Below are 10,935 nucleotides of genomic sequence, written 5' to 3' on the forward strand. Positions count from 1 at the left end.
CTGCAAGCAATACGCCATCCCATCTAGTTTGCCCTTAATGGGACTATCATTTGTTTTTCAACAGGACAATGACCCAAAACACACCTTCAGGCTGTGTAAGGGCTATTTTACCAAGGAATAGAGTGATGAGTGCTGCATCAGATGACCTGGCCTTCACAGTCACCCGACCTCAACCCAATTGAAATGATTGGGATGAGTTGGACCGCAGAGTGAAAGAAAAGTAGCCAACAAGTGCTTTGCATATGTGGGAACTCCTTCAAGACTGTTGGAAAAGCATTCCAGGTGAAGCTGGTTTAGAGAATGCCAAGAGTGTGCAAAGCTGTCATCAAGGCAAAGGGTGGCTATTTTGAAGAGTCAAAAATATAAAATATTTGGATTTGTTTAACACTTTTTTGGTTACTACATGATTCCATATGTGTTATTTTATAGTTTTGATGTCTTCACTATTATTCTACAATCTAGAAAATAAAGAAAAACCCTTGAATGAGTTGGTGTGTCCAAACCTTTGACTGGTACTCGTATGTATGTATGTATGTATGTATGTATGTATGTATGTATGCATGCATGCATGCATGTATGTATGTATGTATGTCTCCTGACAAAGGATACAATCAATTATACTTGTGGAAATTCAACAGAGCCCCATTGACTAATCCCATCTATACAAATTCTGATTATGGAAACAAAATTAACATCATCATATTCAACCATCCCAAAATGTTAGCATTGCTGCTTACATTAGAGGAACTTCTTATATGACAACTCAGCATTAAAATATGCTCTCATACAGTCACAGGTTAACACGATTACTGATATGAAGTCAGTATCAAAAACCATTGTCTCCTTGTCTAAGAGCAATCAAACATTTACATAAACACACCTGAGAATAACTGTAGTTTAAAAGCTCTCACCACTACTACAATAATAAGTACCTTTACATCCAAATCACAGGTTAACACTATTACTGTAAAACAAACAGCAAGAAAACAAACCTTTATATAGAAACACTCCAGAGCTCTACTTTAAACTGTCAGCACACTAGTCTAGAGTAGCTTTACCTTTACCAGTCTCACAAGCCACCCATTTTCAATGTACCTGTATCAGAGCAGTTGTCCGTGGGCCTTCCTGACGATGATCTGACTGTTGCGACTGTGTGTCTGTCGGTGTGTGTGTGAGACTCAGAATGGGAACCTACTGTAGTATGGGAACATACTGTCTTGCCTTACATGGCAGGGTGAGGCTCAGTCACCAGCCCAGCCCTGTTCCACCAGACGATGCAGCTCCCACCTACAACCCAGACAGGACTAGCTCCCCCTACAGGGAGAAGAATGGCGGTGCACTGGGGAACACTAGATGGGAGAAGAAATAGCCAGCCTCTTAAGGATCGGTGTCCCACTGTCAGAACGGTTGAGCTAACGTGCACTAACGTGATTAGCATGAAGTAACAACATTTCCCAGGACATATACATCTTATTTGGGCAGAAAGCTTTCATTTCTAACGGCACTATCCAATTTACAGTAGCTATTACAGTGAAAACATACAATGCTATTGTTTGAGGGGAGTGCACAGATATGTACTTGAAAATGTATATATTGACTAATTAGGCACATTTGGGCAGACTTGATACATTTAACAGAAATACAATGGTTCATTGGATCAGTCTTAAACGTTGCACATAAACTGCTGCCATCTAGTGGCCAGAATCTAAATTGTGCCTAGAGTCCTAAGTCATTTTAGGTGAAAATTGAAAAAAGGGTCCTATCCTTAAGAGGATTTAACTTGGTTATAGACTGGCCATATTCAGATAGGCCTGGTAAAGATAAAGGTCAGGTTTGTAAGGTCACTGTAAAGTCAAGGCTTTTCTTTTACTGTCACGTTGTCAGCGGAGTTGAGTGTCAGAGGGACTAAAGGCACCTGTCAAATGATTTGAGTCCATGGTGTTTCTAAGTGTCCTATGTATTAATAATTCAAGAGGAGCTTTAGTGTGTAGGTGCCTTTGTTTGCGAGTGTGTGTCTCTTAAAACATCCCTTGAAACAAGTTGTAAATTGGGTCGTTAGGCTGCGTTTTCAGTTGTTATTCCTGGTAAAGGAAGAGTTAAAACGTGATCAAATCAAAGGTGTTGTGTCGCTACATGGTGGCAGTGGTACCCCATGGTGCAGAATGTGGTTCTGTTACATAAGTGACTAATGAAGCATCTTTATATAATAGCCCTCTGTCGTGAGAGATGTGCAGTGTAAACAGGACTGTGCAAGCAAAAAGTAAAAATGTCAGTGTCCAAGAATGTGTGTACCAGTATGTGAGTTTAATTCGTCTATGCGTGTGCATATGTGTTTTCCTTTCAGTCTGTGTTGAACTTTCCATTCCTGCCTATCTGTGTGTAAGTATTTTATCACTTGTTAACATTTTAGCTGACTACACTCAACAACATACGTTGGAGTTTAGCAGCGACAAGTGTGGGCGGATTGCACCTCCGACTGCACTGAGTCGCTGTCAGTCGATATTGCAAATATTTCCATTCTAATACTTTCCTTGTACCCGTTTGTCCTGTGTAAATGAAAGCTTTTCTTTGGGTGCTGAAATCCGTAGCTCAGAAGAAAAACGTCACGTAGAAATATGTTTAAACATTTATTCAGCAATAAATAATGCAAGTCTTGGCGATATAGGCTTTTCACCTTCATGTAACTCACTGCCCGAGCAAAGCGTCCATATAAAATACAACTTACGGGCAGTGGGAGCGGTAAACTACACCAATCTCCCAAACAGCAGAACCTTACGTCTGGCGAATATGTGTAGCTACGGCAGAAGCACCATTTAAATATTATCGAATGACCACCTAAAGTAATCATATCATGGAAATAAATCCTAAATAGAATGTTAATTTTGGCACGAGACCATATGCCACGTAGCAGTGTAGACCCAGCCACCTAGCAGTGTTGACAATTTAGCGAGTATTCAGACCCCTCTAGCGACACATTTTCAAAAAAGCGACTATCGACAAATCTAGCGACTTTTTCTGGTGTTATTGGAGATTTTTGGAGGCACGTATCATTCTTACTCTTCTCAACAAGCAGCGGGTGCTGCCGTGGGCCTCACAGGCGGCCCAGTCCTCGTGCAGATGTCCCTCCCAGCTGCAGTCAGAGCTGGCCTGCACCTAGTCTGTGTCCCATTGTGCTCTGGTCTATAGTAGTTAGAATTGGTCGGCACCACAGGTCAAAAAGTCTTTATTTTACAGTTTGTTGTAGAGGAACATTAGCTAAAGTCAGGTATTTCCAGTTTAGAATTGATTAATCCGTCACGAACTCAAGACTGCAAATGAATCGCGCACCTGGGAAGCCGCCTCTGGTTTACATAAACATTTAAAAAATTAACCTGAATTAGGGCCAGACTAGTTACCATAATTTTCTCACATTGCCATTGACAGATTTTTCTATTGTCTCTTTTTGGTCCATTTAGATTGTATACAAAAAATGTAAAAAATATTATGGTTAAAAATGTTTTACTGTGACTTGTTGTGGGCTGTTAAGTGGACCATAAGGTTAAAAACCAAACCAAATTAAGATAAAAAACAAAAAAATAAAACTAAGTAACTCCGCCAGTGTCCCGGATAGGGGAGGAGGGTTGGAATTGTGACTAACAAAAAAAATGAATCGACAGAAGTTCATTTGTAGTTCTAACATATTTAGTGTGTTTTTTTTACTCACTTTGTCTCTCCCACGAAGTTATTCCTCTCTCCTACAGCGTCCATCACAATTACATGCACATGGCCAATTATGCAAATTAGGTGATGACATTGTTTAGCGACTTCTGGTGATTTTTAGGACAGCCAATAGCTACTTTCCATACTGAGGAGTTGGCAACACTTCCCTAAAGAAGCACCGCCGAGTGCTATCACTGAACTATATTACTAGCGTATCATCTGTGGCCTACATTAAATATCTACTATACGCAACCTAAGCATCCAGCCAACCAACTGTGCTAATATGCACTGACTTTTAATACCAAAGCAATGCTATTGACTGGCGGCTGAATGCTGATATAGCAAACTATATAAAAAGACATGGAACTCGAAGATGAACATCACTTTTGGCATCAAAAATCTCCTTGGCCCCACGACCTTAAGTGTGGATGCAGGGACAGATAGAGAAGCCGTCAAAGCAGCGCCGTTGCGAAATGAATTGCTGTGTATAGCTCAGGAGATACCCCGCAGCGTTGGCAGAGACGGAGCTGTGGGGAGAACCAGTATCTCGTCATTAGTGATGATTAATGGATCGCCTGACGTGACCAGCAGTCGCCATTGCATGTAGCGTAACATGGAAGACAAGACAGAAAGCAGCGCTAGTTTGAGCAATGATAGCTGGCATACGTTTACCCTTCCTATTAGTTTGGGAATGCTTTACCAACAATGTGAACATGCGAGTGTCCATAATTCAATAAAAAAAAATAAAAAAAATTGTGAGATCATGCAAATATATTAAAGATAAATTAATATGAATTGTATTCCCCAACCGTAAAATACCTGGAGAAAGCCATAAGCAGCTGCTTCTAAATAAAATAATTGTACGAGCCAAAACGCCCTTCCCTCAACATGAAAATTTTTTGTTGCATAGAGTGAGGGTGATAGGTAACCTTTTGTCATTGCCACCCCACACCATGACTGACCCACCGCCAAACCGGTCATGCTGGAGGATGTTGCAGGCAGCAGAACGTTCTCCATGGCGTCTCCAGACTCTGTCACGTCTGTCACATGTGCTCAGTGTGAACCTGCTTTCATCTGTGAAGAGCACAGGGCGCCAGTGGCGAATTTGCCAATCTTGGTGTTCTCTGGCAAATGCCAAACGTCCTGCACGGTGTTGGGCTGTAAGCACAACCCCCACCTGTGGACGTCGGGCCCTCATACCACCCTCATGGAGTCGTTTTCTGACCTTTTGAGCAGACACATGCACATTTGTGGCCTGCTGGAGGTCATTTTGCAGGGCTCTGGCAGTGCTTCTCCTGCTCCTCCTTGCACAAAGGCGGAGGTAGCGGTCCTGCTGCTGGGTTGTTGCCCTCCTACGGCCTCCTCCACGTCTCCTGATGTACTGGCCTGTCTCCTGGTAGCGCCTCCATGCTCTGGACACTACGCTGACAGACACAGCAAACCTTCTTGCCACAGCTCGCATTGATGTGCCATCCTGGATGAGCTGCACTACATGAGCCACTTGTGTGGGTTGTAGACTCCGTCTCATGCTACCATGAGTGAAAGCACCGCCAGCATTCAAAAGTGACCAAAACATCAGCCAGGAAGCATAGGAAGTGAGAAGTGGTCTGTGGTCCCCACCTGCAGAACCACTCCTTTATTGCTAATTGCCTATAATTTCCACCTGTTGTCTATTCCATTTGCACAAAAGCATGTGAAATTTATTGTCAATCAGTGTTGCTTCCTAAGTGGACAGTTTGATTTCACAGAAGTGTGATTGACTTGGAGTTACATTGTGTTGTTTAAGTGTTCCCTTTATTTTTTTGAGCAGTGTATGATGACTAGAATGAAGTGAACGCCCAGAGCGCACCAGGAGTGCACTCTGGCACTCCAGATTGAATTTACGAACACACTTTGTCTCGGACCTAACATCTGTTCCAATATGCTCCAAACACCGCCTTCTCGGGCATTATCACTTAAAGGGAAACTGGTGACATTTTTTCATGGTCATGGATAGCGTAGAAACTCTGATTCATTTTTTAAATTGTATTTATTTCACCTTTATTTAACCAGGTAGGCTAGTTGAGAACAAGTTCTCATTTACAACTGCGACCTGGCCAAGATACTTTCTTTGACTCGCGCCACATCACTTTTGCCTTATGGCAAGGAGCACCATCATACTGGAAAAGGCACTGTTTGTCACCAACCGGTTCCTGGATGGTTGGGAGAAGTTGCTCTCAGAGGATGTGTTGGTACCATTCTTTATTCATGGCTGTGTTCTTAGACAAAATTGAGAGTGAGCCCACTCCCTTGGCTGAGAAGCAACCCCACACATTAATGTTCTCAGGATGCTTTACTGTTGGCATGACACAGGACTGATGGTAGCGCTCACCTTGTCTTCTCCGGACAAGCTTTTTTCCGGATGCTCCAAACAATCGGAAAGTGGATTCAGAGAAAATGACTTTACCCCAGTCCTCAGCAGTCCAATCCCTGTACCTTTTGCAGAATATCAGTCTGTCCCTGACCTTTTTCCTGGAGAGAAGTGGCTTCTTTGCTGCCCTTCTTGACACCAGGCCATCCTCCAAAAAGTTTTTGCCTCACTGTGTGTGCAGATGCACTCACATCTGCCTGCTGCCATTCCTGAGCAAGCTCTGCACTGGTGGTGCGCCGATCCCGCAGCTGAATCAACTTTAGGAGACGGTCCTGGCGCTTGCTGGACTTTCTTGGGCGCCCTGAAGCCTTCTTCACAACAATTGAACCGCTCTCCTTGAAGTTCTTGATGATCCGATAAATGGTTGATTTAGGTGCAATCTTACTGGCAGCAATATCCTTGCCTGTGAAGCCCTTTTTGTGCAAAGCAATGATGATGGCACGTGTTTCCTTGCAGGTAACCATGATTGAGAGGAAGAACAATGATTCCAAACACCACCCTCCTTCTGAAGCTTCCAGTCTGTTATTCGAACTCAATCAGCATGACAGAGTGATCTCCAGCCTTGTCAACACTCACACCTGTGTTAACGAGAGAGTCACTGACAGGTCAGCTGGTCCTTTTGTGGCAGGGCTGAAATGCAGTGGAAATGTTTTTTGGGGGGATTCAGTTAATTTGCATGGAAAAAAGGGACTTTGCAATTAATTGCAATTCATCTGATCACTCTTCATAACATTCTGGAGTATATGCAAATTGTCATCATACAAACTGAGGCAGCAGACTGTGAAAATGAATATTTGTGTCATTCTCAACTTTTGGCCACGACTGTACAGTCAGTAACACAATAGAAAAAAAGTCTATATACAGTGTGTGCAAATGGCGTGAGGAGGTAAGGCAATAAATAGACCACAGTAGCAAGAAATTATAATTTAGCAAATTAACACTGGAGTGATAGATGTGCAGATGATGTGCAAGTAGAAATACTGGTGTGCAAAAGAGCAGAAAAGTAAATAAAAACAATATGGGTATGGGGTAGGTAGATTGGATGGGCTATTTACAGCTGCAGCAATCGGTTAGCTGCTCGGATAGCTGATGTTTGAAGTTAGTGAGGGAAATATAAGTCTCCAGCGATTTTTGAAATTCGTTCCAGTCATTGGCAGCAGAGAACTGGAAGGAAAGGTGGCCAAAGGAGGTGTTGGCTTTGGGGATGACCAGTGAGATATACCTGATGGAGCACGTGCCACAGGTGGGTGTTGTTATCGTGACCAGTGAGCTGAGATCAGGCGGAGCTTTACCTAGCATAGACTTATAGATTACCTGGAGCCAGTGGGTCTGGCGACAAACATGTTGCGAGGGCCAGCCGATTAGGGCATACAGGTCGCAGTAGTGGGTGTTATATGGGGCTTTGGTGACAAAACGGATGGCACTGTGATAGACTGCATCCAATTTATTGAGTAGGGTATTGGAGGCTATTTTGTAAATGATATCGCCGAAGTCGAGGATAGTCTATTTTACTAGGGTATGTTTGGCGGCGTGAGTGAAGGAGGCTTTGTTGAGGAATACAAAGCCGATTCTAGATTTCATTTTGGATTGGAGATGTTTAATATGATTCTGGAAGGAGAGTTTACAGTCAAGCCAGACACCTAGGTATTTGTAGTTGTCCACATATTCTAAGTCAGAACCGTCCAGAGTAGTGATGCTAGTCGGGTGGGCGGGTGCAGGCAGCAAACGGTTGAAAAGCATGCATTTAGTTTTACTAGCATTTAAGAGCAATTGGAGGCCACAGAAGGAGTGTTGTATAGCATTGAAGCTCGTTTGGAGGTTTGTTAACAGTGTCCAAAGAAGGGTATACAGAATAATGTCATCTGCTAAGAGGTGGATCAGGGAATCACCCGCAGCAAGAGCGACATCATTGATATACACAGAGAAGAGAGTCGGCCCGAGAATTGAACCCTGTGGTACCCCCATAGAGACTGCCAGAGGTCCGGACAACAGGCCCTCCGATTTGACACACTGAACTCTGTCTGAGAAGTAGTTGGTGAACCAGGCGAGGCAGTCATTTGAGAAACCAAGGCTGTCGAGTCTGCCGATAAGAATACGGTGATTGACAGAGTCGAAAGACTTGACCAGGTCGACGAAGACGGCTGCACAGTACAATCTTTTATCGATGGAGGTTATATCATCGTTTAGTACCTTGAGCGTGGCTGAGGTGCACCCGTGACCAGCTCGGAAACCGGATTGCACAGCGGAGAAGGTACGGTGGGATTCGAAATGGTCAGTGATCTGTTAATTAACTTGGCTTTAGAAGACTAGAAAAGGCAGGGCAGGATATAGGTCTATAACAGTTTGGGTCTAGAGTGTCATCCCCTTTGAAGAAGGGGATGACCGTGGCAGCTTTCCAATCTTTAGGAATCTCGGACGATACGAAAAAGAGGTTGAACAGACTGGTAATAGGGGTGGATAACTTTAGAAAGAGAGGGTCCAGATTGTCTAGCCCAGCTGATTTGTACGGGTCCAGGTTTTGCAGCTCTTTCAGAACATCTGCTATCTGGATTTGGGTGAAGAAGAAGCTGGGGAGACTTGGGCAAGTAGCTGCGGGGGGTGCGGAGCTGTTGGCCGGGGTAGCCAGGAGGAAAGCTTGGCCAGCCGTGGAGAAATGCTTCTTGAAATTCTCGATTATCGTGGATTTATCGGTGGTGACAGTGTTATCTAGCCTCAGTGCAGTGGGCAGCTGGGAGGAGGTGCTCTTGTTCTCCATGGACTTTAGTGTCCCAAAACCTTTTGTAGTCAGAGCTACAGGATGCAAATTTCTGTTTGAAAAAGCTAGCCTTTGCTTTCCTGACTGACTGCGTGTATTGGTTCCTGACTTCCCTGAACAGTTGCATATCGCGATGCTATTGCAATCCGCCACAGGATGTTTTTGTGCTGGTCGAGGGCAGTCAGGTCTGGAGTGAACCAAGGGCTTTATCTGTTCCTGGTTCTACACATAACGGGCATGCTTATTTAAGATGGTGAGGAAACTACTTTTAAAGAATGTCCAGGCGTCCTCGACTGACGGGATGAGGTCAGTATACTTCCAGGATACCCGGGCCAGGTCGATTAGAAAGGCCTGCTCGCATTAGTGTTTTAGGGAGCGTTTGACAGTGATGAGGGGTGGTCATTTGACCGCGGACCCATAGTGGATGCAGGCAATGATCTCTGACATCCTGATTGAAAACAGCAGAGGTATATTTGGAGGGCAAGATGGTCAGGATATCTATGAGGGTGCCCATGTTTACGGATTGTACCTGGTGGGTTCCTTGATAATTTGTGTGAGATTGAGGGCTTCTAGCTTAGATTGTAGGATGGCCAGGGTGCTAAACATATCCCAGTTTAGGTCACCTAACAGAACAAACTCTGAAGATAGAGGGGCAATCAATTCACATATGGTGTCCAGGGCACAGGTGGGAGCTGAGGGGGGGGTCTATAACAGGCGGCAACAGTGAGACTTATTTCTGGAGAGATTCATTTTTAAAATTAGAAGCTCGAGCTGTTTGGGCATAGACCTAGAAAGTATGACAACTTTGCAAGCCATCTCTGCAGTAGATTGCAACTCCTCCGCATTTGGCAGTTCTATCTTGATGGAAAATGATATAGTTGGGGATGGAAATCTCAGAATCTTTGGTGGCCTTCCTAAGCCAGGATTCAGACACGGCAAGGACATCAGGGTTGGCGGAGTGTGCTAAAGTAGTGAGTAAAACAAACTTAGGGAGGATGCTTCTGATGTTAACATGCATGAAACCAAGGCTTTTTCGGTTACAGAAGTCAAATGACAGTGCCTGGGGACACGCAGGGCCTGGGTTAACCTCCACATCACCCGAGGAACAGAGGAGGAGTAGGATGAGGGTACTGGTAAAGGCTATGCCCTACTGGTCATCTAGGGCATTGGGGACAGAGAATAAAAGGAGCAGGTTTCTGGGCGTGGTAGAATAGATTCAGGGCATAATGTACAGACAGGGGTATGGTGGGGTGCGGGTACAGTGGAGGTAAACCCAGGCATTTTGTGACAATAAGAGGTTGCATCTATGGACGTACTAGTTATGCTGGGTGAGATCACCACATGTGTGGGAGGTGGGACAAAGGAGGTATTTGAGGTATGTACAGTGGGACTAGGGGCTCCGCAGTAAACTAAAACAATGATAACTATCCTAAACAACAATATACATGACATAGACATTTGAGAGACAAAGCGAGGCATAAAGCAATCAGAGGTGTTGATTGGGAGAGCTAGTTAAGACAACAGCTAATCAGCTAAAACAACAGGTAAAATGGTGATGAATGGGCAGAGAGGGTCAGTTAACTACACACAGGGCCTGAGTTCGAGGCTGTGGCCGACAGATAAATACAAAATAAACAAAATGGAGTACAGTGATTAATGAACAGTCCAGCAGGCATCAGCTATGTAGCCAAGTGATCATAGGGTCCAGTGAACAGCAATAGATGAAACAGGGAAGCCGCTGGGTAGTCGTTACTACCTAGTAAGCGGGAGACACAGCGTTTAAAGTTAGCAGGCCGGGGCTAGTAGAAGCGCCTGCTCCGATGTCCGGCAAAGGCCAGTTGGGGGCACAGCGGATGGAGTTACGTCTGCAGACCAGTCGTGGTGGAACGGCGAAGCTTCGTGTCGACAAAAGGGTCCAGGGCCAGTTGGTGAAAGAGGTATTGCGGTTGTAGTAATTTCGTTTGCTAGCCGGGAGATGCGCCTGGCTCGCGGCTATCTTGGCGTAGCAGTGAAGCCATCTCTATTAAATTAGTTACACTTTATGGAAAAATAACTTATGGTCACATCCACA

The 10,935-nt window shown here is 44.5% G+C and overlaps 1 protein-coding gene across 4 annotated transcripts in view; it reads right to left on the reverse strand.

Moving 5' to 3' along the window:
* Nucleotides 1–1,194, reverse strand: part of LOC115173269 (tuftelin) — a 33,725-nt gene extending 32,531 nt beyond the window's left edge. For 2 of the 4 annotated variants that reach the window (XM_029731206.1, XM_029731203.1), the window contains exon 1: nt 1,096–1,194. The gene's annotated coding sequence lies outside the window, so the exon portion shown is untranslated. The remainder of the gene's footprint in view (nt 1–1,095) is intronic. The other 2 variants (XM_029731204.1, XM_029731205.1) reach the window with 1 other exon arrangement.
* Nucleotides 1,195–10,935: the final 9,741 nt, after the last annotated feature.

This window comes from Salmo trutta, chromosome 34 (genome assembly GCF_901001165.1).
Source record: "Salmo trutta chromosome 34, fSalTru1.1, whole genome shotgun sequence".
NCBI classification, from domain to species: Eukaryota; Metazoa; Chordata; class Actinopteri; order Salmoniformes; family Salmonidae; genus Salmo; species Salmo trutta.